This window comes from Hordeum vulgare, chromosome 4H, assembly GCF_904849725.1.
Source record: "Hordeum vulgare subsp. vulgare chromosome 4H, MorexV3_pseudomolecules_assembly, whole genome shotgun sequence".
Classification (NCBI taxonomy): Eukaryota; Viridiplantae; Streptophyta; class Magnoliopsida; order Poales; family Poaceae; genus Hordeum; species Hordeum vulgare.
The window spans coordinates 51159191-51172262 of record NC_058521.1 but is presented as its reverse complement, the minus strand read 5'-3'; positions in this window follow the sequence as shown (position 1 = coordinate 51172262).

Genomic DNA, 13072 nt, shown 5'->3' with positions numbered 1-13072 from the left:
GTGACAAGTGACAATAAATTTCAGCACACTATATAAATGTTTCCTTATCAAATTCCACTTACCAAAGGCGCTTCACCCCCTGGCAACGGCGCGAGAAAATAGTCTTGATGACCCACAAGTGTAGGGGATCTATCGTAGTCCTTTCGATAAGTAAGAGTGTCGAACCCAACGAGGAGCAGAAGGAAGAGACTTGTGATACTTCCTAAACGTATCTATAATTTCTGCTTTTTCCATGATCTTTTGGGTGACATTGTTATATGTTTTGCTACACTTTTATATCATTTTACACATATTTGGACTAACCTACTAACTCAGTGCACCCAGTGCAAGTTTGTGTCTGCTGATGTCTATTTTGAAGGGGCTTTTACCCAATTTTCCGAAGCCCGAAAAAATCCAGAAAAGTATATAAAAAACAGAGAAACAGAAGCTTCGGGATCACCGAAGGAGGGCCAGAGGGGGGCCAGGGGCCTCCCACGCGGCGTACTGGTGTGGCCAGGTCCTAGGCCGCGCCAGGAGGTCGCCTGGGTGGGTCCCACCTCCTCCGGTGCCCTCCTTTGGCCTATATTTAGTATTCCGTGAGGAAACCCACGCAAACTTTCTGGAATCGCAAATTTCTCCATCGTTCCGCCGCCGCAATGCTTCCAAGATCAGGAGCGTCACGAGACCTCTTCCCGGTATCGTGTTGGAGGGAGGATTGATCCCCGAGAGCTTCTTCACCGCCATGGACACTTCCCGGACGTGCCGTGAGTAGTCCTCCTTGGACCATGAGTCCATGACCAGTAGCTATGTGATGTCTTCTCTGCAATCTTGTGCTTCGATGGTTAGTCCTTGTGAGCTGCCCTACATGATCAAGGCATGTATGTAATCCTCTTGCTTTTGCTATGCTCGGTTTTTTGGGATTCGATGGATTATGAGATTATGTTCAGATTGTTATGAGTTATATATTTGATTATCCTTTTCTATTATGTTCCTTAGTGATTCTTGCATGTTCTCCGTTGCTATTTATTGCTTTGGCCGAGTAGTACATTGTAACTCCAAGAGGGAGTGTTATGCATGATTGTGGGTTCATGCCCCCTGATGTCTAGCTTGAGTGACAGAACCATGAGACTAGGGGATGTGTTGTTGCCACCAGGCAGAAAACAAAAGTGCGATCATAATTCTGTCAATTGCCCAACTGTTATTTGTTTACCCAAGCATAGTTGTTTATCATCTTTTGGGAGAGAGAAATCACTAGTGAACATCATGTGACTCCGGTCCATATCACCATCATCGTTTACACCTGCATCATTTACCGCTTTCATTTAGTTTTCCGTTGCAATCGCTATTACCTTCCCGCTTGTGTTTTGATCCTTTGCAAACCACAAGACCGGAGATATTGACAACCTCTCTATACTCGTTGGGAGCAAAGTTATTTGTTGTCTGTGCAGGTCCACGTCTTCTTCTAGCGCTAGGGTGGAAGGCACGTACTTGTTGAGCCTAGGAGTCTGATGACCCAAAAGTGTAGGGGATCTATCGTAGTCCTTTCGATAAGTAAGAATGTCAAACCCAACGAGGAGCAGAAGGAAATGACAAGTGGTTTTCAGCAAGGTATTCTCTGCAGGCACTGAAATTATCGGTAACAGATAGTTGTGTGATAAGATAATTCGTAACGGGTAGTAAGTAACAATAGTAACAAAGGTGCAGCAAGATGGACCAATCCCTTCTGTAGCAAGGGACAAGCCTGGACGAACTATTATATAAGGTAAAGCGCTCCCGAGGACACATGGGAATTTCTGTCAAGCTAGTTTTCATCATGTTCATATGATTCACGTTCACTACTTTGATAGTTTGATATCTGGGTGGAACAGTGCTTGGGTGCTGTCCTTACTTGGACAAACATCCCACTTATGATTAACCCCTCTCGCAAGCATCCGCAACTACGAAAGAAGAATTAAGACAAAGTCTAACCATAGCAGTAAACTAGTGGATCCAAATCAGCCCCTTGCGAAGGAACGCATAAACTAGGGTTTAAGCTTCTGTCACTCTAGCAACCCATCATCTACTTATTACTTTCCAATGCCTTCCTCTAGGCCCAAATAATGGTGAAGTGTCATGTAGTCGATGTTCACATAACACCACTAGAGGAAAGACAACATACAACCCATCAAAATATTGAACGAATACCAAATTCACATGACTACTTATAGCAAGACTTATCCCATGTCCTCAGGAACAAACATAACTACTCACAAAGCATAATTATGTTCATGATCAGAGAGGTATTGCATAGAATTAAGGATCTGAACATATGATCTTCCACCGAGTAAACCAACTAGCATCAACTAACCCTCTTGGGGTGTCTCGCCCCTCCTTATATAAGCTGAAGGGGCGAGTTACATATAGAGTCCAAGCCGGATTTAGTCTTAGCATATTATGACTCTCCATCATGGGATTCTCTTCGTGGGCTTCTGAGTCCGGGCGACTTACGAACGGATTGCTGAGTCCCGGGCGACTTACGAACAGATTGCTGAGTCCCGGGCGGCTTACGACCGGGCTGCTTACGACCGGGCTGCTTACGATCTGGCTGCTTATGACCGGGCTGCTTACAACCGGGCTGCTTACAAAAAGATTGCTGAGTCCCCGGGCGGCTTATGACCAGGCTGCTTACGACCGGGCTGCTTATGACCGACCTGCTTACAACCGGGCTGCTTACAAACAGATTGCTGAGTCCCAAGGCGGCTTACGACCGGGCTGCTTACAACCGGGCTGCTTACGACCGGGCTGCTTACAAACAGATTGCTGAGTCCCCGGTGAGTCACCAAGTCCTTGGCGGGCCATACTTCAAGCCGGGTTACACTGCGAGGTATATCGCCGATATCTAGCTACTAAATTGATCGCTAACCTCTGGAGGGATTGGAATATATAGAGTACCCTCACGTTACCATAAGTCGAGGATGTGCAAGGATAACCAAACCCCCAAACATTTCTCCTTGGGGTACTTGTCTCTTTGTGAATTTCCTAACTAGATAAAGAGTTACTGATAATAATTGTATGAGTTCTTCGGACTAATGTGAGTATTCGACTGTTGACACTTCCACCATCCATATTTTGCTAGCCTCTTTGGTACCGTGCATTGCCCTTTCTCACATTGAGGGTTGGTCCAAACTCCGCCGGTGCATCCAAACCCATGACATGATATGGTCTGTCATACATAACCCTCATTATATCTTTCCTTAAAACAGCCACCATACCTACCTACTAAGGCATTTCCATAGCCTTTCCGAGATACATTGCCATGCAACATCCACCATCTCATGACTTGATCTTCATGGCATACATTCTTTTGCTTGATCGTAGAGCTGCATGATAGTTGGGCCTTGCCTTATTACTCCTACATGACACGCTAGTATCATTGCATATCCTGCTACACTCGCGGAGGCATACATTTGCATACATCATAATAGTTTTCACTTGTCTTTATGTTGAGTACTTCTTATAAAGTGTGATGATTTTTCATTCTATTCATGTAAAACATAGAGTGTTGCCCTTAAGTGAGGAAAATATTCCAAAGTGGACAAAAGAAAAGATCCCAAAGAGGAAAAATGAGAGATAAAAAAGAAAGAGCCAAAGAGGCCACAGAAAAAAGAGCAATAAAAAGAGAGAAAGGGGCAACACTACTATTCCTTTTGAAATATCCACACTCGTACTCCGTTACTATATTGGTACTACATAGAGATTATCGTTCATGCATAACTATGTGGGGAGTCTTACACTATAGAACTTGGTTGGCATATTCCAATGATGAGCCTCCTCAAATGAGCTCTAGGTCTTCATGATCAAACAAGTTGGATGCACCCCCACTAGTTCCATTGGAGAGCTTACCTTAGCTCATATGTGCATATGTTACATGGTAATCCCTACTCCTCACATCATATCTATCATTTGGCTTTCTCTCGCCTATGGTTGTACTCATTGATGTGAGCCTTTCACACCCTTTTTGTCTTCCTTCACCATCATAATTCTATTTTCCATCCTAAGTGCCAACATATCTTGCTTACGCTCATCCATTGCATGAGTGCTCAAAATCGAAAGGGAGAGGATCACTTTGACTTGTGCCTGACAAGTGGTCTGGGGATGAGTCAAAATAAGATTCTGATGGAGACTAAGTGTGAGGTTTAGTAGATTGAGTTCTCAATTAAAAAAATATTTTATCTCTGAACCCATGTCCCACTTCTTGCACGCAAACACCATTTGGATACATTCGAGTCACGGACAGCGAGAGCTCTTTCATTCTTGCGTGTTATTGTCTTGACTTGAATTGCATATCTCATTTGCTTTACTTGTTAGTTCTTATATGTGTGTTAGCATGTCACCACAGGAATTATTGTGTTAGCATTTCTCTACTCGAGAACGAGCAGAAATTAAGCTTGAGGATGTTGATACGTCCCAAACTATCTATAATTTCTGCTTGTTCCATGATCTTTTGGGTGACATTGTTATATGTTTTGCTACACTTTCATATCATTTTACACATATTTGGACTAACCTATTACCTCAGTGCACCCAGTGCCAGTTTCTCTCTGATGATGTCTATTTTGCAGGGGCTTTTACCCAATTTTCTGAAGCCTGAAAAAATCCAGAAAAATATATAAAAAATCAGCGAAACATAAGCTTCGGGATCATCGAAGGAGGGCCAGGGGCCTCCCAGGCGGCCTGCTGGCACGACCAGGCCCTAGGCCGTGCCAGGAGGTCGCCTGGGTGGGTCCCACCTCCTCCGATGCCCTCCTTTGGCCTATATTTAGTGTTCCGTGAGGAAACCCTCGCAGACTTTCTGGAATCGCGAATTTCTCCATCGTTTCGCCGCCGCAATGCTTCCAAGATCAGGAGCATCAGGAGACCTCTTCCCGGCACCCTGCCGGAGAGAGGATTGACCTCCGGGAACTTCTCCACCGCCATGGATGCTTCCTGGACGTGCCGTGAGTAGTCCTCCTTGGACCATGATTCCATGACTAGTAGCTATGTGATGTCTTCTCTCCAATCTTGTGCTTCAATGGTTAGTCCTTGTGAGCTACCCTACATGATCAAGGTATCTATGTAATCCTCTTGCTTTTGCTATGCTCGGTTTGTTGGGATCCGATGTATTATGAGATTATGTTCAGATTGTTATGAGTTATATATTTGATTATCCTTTTATATTATGTTCCTTAGTGATTATTGCATGTTCTTCGTTGCTTTGGCCAAGTACTAGATCGTAACTCCAAGAGGGAGCGTTATGTATGATTGTGGGTTCGGGCCCCTCGATGTCTAGCTTGAGTGACAGAAACATGAGACTAGGGGATGTGCTTGTTGCCACCACGGAGAAAACAACGGTGCTTGTGACCACGGTTGCAAGGATTGTTCACCTTACGCATAGTTCGTTAATGCAGTTATCCGTTGCTTTAAGTTTATATTTGGGTGGGGCTCGCAACTTAATACCGGAGAGATGTTCTGGATAGATATCTCAAGGTGGATGATTAGTAAGTAGATACTGATGAATAAACGGTCTACTTGTCTTGGCGTACTGCCCATTACTATTGAACCTCTAACTATCAAGGAGCATAATTAGCATTGGAGTGCGATCATAATTCTGTCAATTGCCCAACTGTGATTTGTTTACCCAAGCATAGTTGTTTATCGTCTTTTGGGAGAGAGACATCACTAGTGAACATCATGTGACTCCGGTCCATATCACCATCATCGTTTACACCTCCATCATTTACCGCTTTCATTTACTTTTCCGTTGCAATCACTATTACCTTCTCGCTTGTACTCGTACTCGTTGGGAGAAAAGTTACTTGTTGGGGTAACCTCTCTGTACTCGTTGGGAGAAAAGTTACTTGTTGTGTGTGTAGGTCCACGTCTTCTGCTAGCGCCAGGGTGGAAGACACCTACTTGTTGAGCCTAGGAGTCCTCCTAGCTCGATTCTGCTAGCGTCCGGGAAGGTAATAGCCATTGCAAGAGAAAAGTAAATGGAAGCGGTAAATGATGGAGGTGTAAACGATGACGGTGATATGGACCAGAGTCACATGATGTTCACTAGTGATTTCTCTCTCCCAAAAGACGCTAAACAACTATGCTTGGGTAAGAAAATCACAGTTGGGCAATTGACAGAATTATGATCGCACTGTTGCTTTCTCCCTGGTGGCAACACCACATCCCCTAGTCTCATGGTTCTGTCACTCAAGCTAGACATCACGGGACATGAACACACAATCATGCATAACACTCCCTCTTGGAGTTACAATCTACTACCCGGCCAAAGCAATAGAAAGCAACGGAGAACATGCAAGAATCACTAAGGAACATAATATAAAAGGATAATCAAATATATAACTCATAATAATCTGAACATAATCTCATAATCCATCAGATCCCAACAAACCGAGCATAGCAAAAGCAAGAGAATTACATAGATGCCTTAATCATGTAGGGAAGCTCACAAGGACTAACCATTGAAGCACAAGATTGGAGAGAATATATCACATAGCTACTGGTCATGGACTCATGATCCAAGGAGGACTACTCACGGTACGTCCGGGAAGCGTCCATGATGGTGGAGAAGATCCCGGAGGTCAATGCTACCTCCGGCAGGGTGCCGGGAAGAGGTCTCTTAACGCTCCCGATCTCGGAAGCACTACGGCGGTGGAACGATGGAGAAATTCGCGATTCCAGAAGTTCTGTAAGGGTTTCCTCTCGGGACTCTAAATATAAGCCAAAGAAGGGCACCGGAGGAGGTGGGACCCACCCAGGCGACCTCCTGGCGTGGCCTAGGGCCTGGCCGCGCTAGCAGGTCGCCTGGGAGGCCCCTGGCCCCCCTGTGGCCCATCTTAGGTGATCTCGAAGCTTCTGTTTTGCTGATTTTTTATATATTTTTTCTAGAATTTTTTGGTCTTCGGAAAATTGGGTATAAGCCCCTGCAAAATAGACATGAGCAGACAAAAACTGGCATTGGGTGCACTGAGTTAGTAGGTTAATCCAAATATGTGTAAAATGATATAAAAGTGTAGCAAAACATATAACAATGTCACCCAAAAGATCATGGAATAAGCAGAAATTATAGATACGTTGAAACGTATCAACATCCCCAAGCTTTATTTTTGCTCGTCCTCGAGTAGATAAATGATAACACAATAAGTTATGTAATGACATGGTAATAGAAATATAAGAACTTCAAAGTAAAGCAAGTAAGATATGCAATTCAAGTCAAGACAATAACAAGCAACAATCTATAACTAGTATTGAATTTAGCAAAGTAAAAACATAAAGGTGCAAGAGCTCTCGCTGTCGTGACTCGAATGTATCCAAATGGTGTTTGCATGCAAGAAGTGGGAGATGGGTTGAGATCATAAAATATTTATTTTTAATTGAGAACTCAATCTAGTAAAATTTCACACTTGGTCTCCTTCAGAATCTTATTTCGACTCATCCCCAGACCATTAGTCAGGCACAAGTCAAAATGATCCTCCCCCTTTCGATTTTGAGCACTCATGCAATGGATGAGCGTAAGAAAGATATGTTGGAACTTAGGATGGCAAAAGAGAATAATGATGGGGGAGGAATATAAAAAGGGTGTGAAAGGCTCACATCAATGAGGACAACCATAGGCGAGAGAAAGCCAAATGATAGATATGATGTTAGGAGTTGGCATTGCCATGTAACGGATGCTCATATGAGCTAAGGTAAGCTCTCTAATGGAACTAGTGGGGGTGCATCCAACTTGTTTTCTCATGAAGACCTAGAGCTAATTTGAGGAGGCTCATCATTGGAATATGCAAACCAAGTTCTCTAGTGTAAGGGTCCCCACATAGTTATGCATGAATGATAATCTCTATGTAGTATAAATATAACAATGGAGTACGAGTGTGGATCTTTCAAAAGTAATAGCAGTGTTGCCCCCTTCTCTCTTTTTATTTATTTTTATTTTTGTATTTTGTATTTTTATTGTGTGTGGCCTCTTTGGCTCTTTCTTTTTATCTCTCATTTGTCCTCTTTGGGATCTTTTGTTTGTCCTCTTTGGGATCTTTTCCTCACTTAAGGGCAACACTCTATGTTTTACATGAATAAAAATAAAAATCATCACACTTTATAAGAAGTACTCAACATAAAGACAAGTGAAACTATCATGATGTATGCAAATGTATGCCTCTACGAGTGTAGTAGGATATGCAATGATACTAGCACGTCATGTAGTAGTAATAAGGGCAATTCCCAACTAGCATGCGGCTCTACGATCAAGCAAAATCATGTATGACATGAAGATCAAGTCATGAGATGGTGGATATTGCATGGCAATGTATCTCGGAAAGGCTATGGAAATGCCTTACTAGGTAAGTATGGTGGCTGTTTTGAGGAAAGATATAATGAGGCTTATGTATGACAGAGCGTATCATGTCATGGGTTTGGATGCACCGGAGGAGTTTGCACCAACTCCCAATGTGAGAAAGGGCAATGCACGGTACCGAAGAGGCTAGCAAAATATGGATGGTGGAAGGGCCAACAATCGAATACTCACATTAGTCCGAAGAACTCATACACTTATTATCAGTAACTCTCTTTCTAGTTACAAATTCAAAAAGAGACAAGTACCCCGAGGAGGAGTCTTTGGGGGTTTGGTTATCCTTGCGCATCCTCGACTCATGGTAACGTGAGGGTACTCTATATATTCCAACCCCTCCAGAAGTTAGCGATCAATTTAATAGCTAGAATTCTAAACTAATTTTAGTTTTTGAAAAACACACGGGTTTCCCAAAATACGACACCTATCACTAATAGGCTCAAGCTCTTGGCACCAATAGTCCAAACATTACTTAAATCAATACCTCAAAACTATTGCAAGTTACTACTATACTTAAATAGGAACCTCAGTTACCTACTCATGCAAGACACACAACTGAGTGCAACGAGCCAACTCTCTAAACAAGATAAGCATGATAACTCAAGAGAGTTCCAGAAGCAACCTAAATAATAGCTCTTAAAAAGATAAGCATGAAAAGTAAGAGTTAAGCATGATAGTAGCTATGAAAAGATGAAGAACACACGAAAAAGATAAGCATGAAAACATATGTTGTGTTCGAGAGTGGAATGGATCATGTGTATCTCCCAAACAAGGTAGGCTAGGTTCCGACTAGTTATGAAAAGCAAGCAAAACTAAAACAAACTAAAAAGTAAAGAGCGAGACGCTCCAAGCATAGCACATATCATATGAAGTGATAAAAATAGCATGGAGATGGACGAACTGATGATTGTTGATAGAGAAGGGGATGCACGGGGGCATCCCCAAGCTTAGACGCTTGAGTCTCCTTTGAATATTTTTGGGGGTGCATGGGGGCATCCCCAAGCTTGAGCGCTCGACACTCTTGTATCTTCTTTCATCATCTCCCATCGCATACTTGAAAACTCCCTTCATACGGAACTCATCATAAGCCGATTAGAGTGGTTAGTTCACTTAATAAAATAATTCATTACGTGCTGGAAATAAAGATTCTCATGAAAATCTACTGCTTCATATGAATGCGAAAAGGTTTTTGCAAATAAAAAGTAAGCTTAAATTTGCAAAACATGGCAGAATATGTGAAAAACAGAACAACAGGTAGTAAATAATTTATTCGGGGCACTTCTGCAACTCAAATCAAAAAACTCAGAATACATGCCAGAAAGGCAATTATATAGAGAATGCTGTAAAAACATTTAGATCAAAAAGTTGATCTGGTGAGTTTTTGCGATTTTTCCGTCAAGCAGACAGAATCTGTTTCTGGACAACATGTCACAACTTCTGATCTTTATTGCAATCGGAGGCTATAACTTGGCACAAAGCTTAAAAATAAAGATACAATGATGTTGCTACAGTATTAACAAGCATCAAGACCACTAAAACAGAAAGTAAAAACAAATTGGGTTGCCTCCCAACAAGCACTTTCTTTTATGCCTTTGAGCTAGGCTTAAGATTTTAATGATGCTCTCGTAGGAATAAGAGTTGTAGAACAAAAGAGAGCATCAAGAAGCAAGTACCAAGCACATTTAAGAATAACATGCTTCCTATGCATAGGAATATTGCAATAGAATAATTTATTGAAGCACAAAGTAATAAGCATAGGAAGGCAAAACAAGTGCAGCTTCAAAACCTCCAACATAAAGAGAGGGAACTTGATATCCCAAGTGGTATTTTGAATGGGATAAAACCAGTAGGTGGAGGAGACTTCTCTACCACGAGTGTGGTAAAGCGGCCTTCCCCAAGCAGCGAACTAAGAGTGCGGTTTTCCATAAGCCTAACTAGTCATGCTAATCATGAAAAGCAAACTAACAAGACTAAAAAGCAAATGTAAAAGATAGTGTGCAATTCCCCTATCTTGAAGACTAGAACCCCCCCCCCCCCCAACGGCGTCAGAAATTTGCTTGATGACGAGTTGATGGATATACTTCTCGCTCCTCGTTGGTTACCCCAAGTGGAAGGTGGAGATGTGATTGTTTTGTTGTGTATCCCTTGCAACGGCGCCAGGAAGTAGTTGTGTCGACGGCACCAGGAATCCTTCAGCTACGGCTATGCCTTAAGGGACTTCCTAGGCAGGTATGCGAAGGATTTCCCCCATGGCCTTTGAGCCTTGCGTTGGTGTTCCCTCGAAGCGGAAAGGGTGATGTAGCACAGTGACGGTAAGTATTTCCCTCAGTTTGAGAACCAAGGTATCAATCCGACGGAAGAGTATCTCAAGATCCTGCACAAACACAAAAGCTTGCACCCAACGCTATGAAGGGGTTGTCAATCCCTTATAGATTGTTTGCCAAGTGAGAACTGAAAGCAACAAAGTAACAAAGCAAAGTAAAAGCGAAGTTGTAAACGATGGATGTGAATAGACCCGGGGGCCGTAGTGTTTACTAGTGGCTTCTCTCATAAAAGCAAGTAGACGGTGGATGAACAAATTACTGTCGAGCAATTGACAGAACTGTGCAGAGTCGTGACGATATCTATGCAATGATTATTTCTATAGGCATCACGTCCGAAATAAGTAGACCGATACTTTCTGCATCTACTACTATTACTCCACACGTCGATCGCTATCCAGCATGCATCTAGTGTATTAAGTCCATAAGAACAGATTAACGCCTTAAGCAAGATGACATGATGTAGAGGGATAATCTCAAACCAATTATAAAAACCCCATCTTTTTACCCTTCATGGCAACTACTTGATGTGTGCCTTGCTGCCCCTACTGTCACTGGGAAAGGTCACCACATGGCAGAACCCAAAACCAAGCACTTCTCCCATTGCAAGAATCATAGATCTAGTTGGCCAAACAAAACCCAAGACTCGGAGAGACTTACAAGGATATCAAATCATGCATATAAGAAATCAGCAAAGACTCAAATATATATCATAGATAATCTGATCACAAGTCCACAATTCATCAGATCTCGACAAACACACCACCAAAGAAGATTACATCGGATAGATCTCCATGAAGATCATGGAGAACTTTGTACTGAAGATCCAAGAGAGAGAAGAAGCCATCTAGCTACTAACTACGGACCCGTAGGTCTGAAGTGAACTACTCACGAGTCATTGAAGGGGCGATGATGATGATGAAGAAGCCCTCCACCTCCAAAGTCCCCTCCGGCAGGGTGCCGGGAAGGGTCTCCAAATGAGATCTCGCGGAAACGGAAGCTTGCGGCGGCGGAAAAGTATTTTCGAGGCTCCCCTGATTTTTTGCGGAATATTTGGGAATATATAGGTGCAAGACCTAGGTCAGGGGCGGCCAGGGTGGCCACAAGCTTGCCCACCGCCGCCTCCCCCTGGTGGCGTGGTGGGAGCTTGTGGGCTCCCTGGGGCCCACCTGGCTTGGCCCAAAGGCCCCCTGGTCTTCTTCCGTTCGGGAAAAAATCATTTCGGGGTTATTATTCCGTTTGGACTCCGTTCCAAAATCAGATCTGAAAAGAGTCAAAAACACAGAAAAAACAGGAACTGGCACTTGGCACTGAATCAATAAGTTAGTCCCAAAAAGATATGAAAAGATACATAAAACATACAAAGAAGGCAAGATAACAGCGTGAAACCATCAAAAAATTATTGATACGTTTGAGACGTATCAAGCATCCCCAAGCTTAACTCCTGCTCGTCCTCGAGTAGGGAAGTGATAAGAATGAAATTTTGATTCTTTCATGCTACCTAGCATAGGTGTCCTTTGTAATTCCTCTTATGTGACGTGAATGTTCAGATCCATTGGATTCAAAACAATAGTTTGCTATTGACGTAGAAACAATAATAATTCAAGCAAACTAGCAAAGTAATCATGAACTTTCAAAATAACAAGGCCAAAAGAAAGCTATCCCTACAAAAGCATACAGTCTGGCTATGCTCTATCATCATTGCACAACGAATTTAAATCATGCACAACCCCGGTATTGGCCAAGTAATTGTTTCACATCTTTACTTTCTCAAACATTTTCAACTCTCAGGCAATACATGAGCGTGAGCCATGGTTAGAGCACTATAGATGGTGTGGAATGTGGTGGAGGTTGCGAGACAAAAAGGAGAAGAGAGTCACATTAACTAGGCATATCAATGAGCTGTGGAGATGCTCATCAATAGATATCAATGTGAATGAGTAGGGATTGCCATACAAATGATGCACTAGAGCTACAAGTATGTGAAAGCTCTTAAAGAAAACTAGTGGGTGTGCATCCAACTTGCTTGCTCATGAAGACCTAAGGCAATTTTGAGGAAGCCTATCATTGGAATATACAAGCCTAGTTATATAATGAGAATTTCCCACTAGCTATATGGTGGTGACAAAACGAGAGACTCTCAATCATGAAGATCATGGTGCTCAAAATGCACAAGTGTGGAAAAAGTGGTAGCATTGTCCCTTCTCTCTTTTTCTCTCATTTTTTTATTTTGGTGGGCTCTTTGGCCTCTTTTTTTATGGGCTTCTTTGGCCTCTTTTATTTCCTCACATGGGAAAATGCTTCAATATTGATGATCATCACACTTTCAACTCAAAACTTAGAGCAACTATGACTCTATATGGAATGCCTTCGGTAGTGTACCGTGGCAATGATCTAG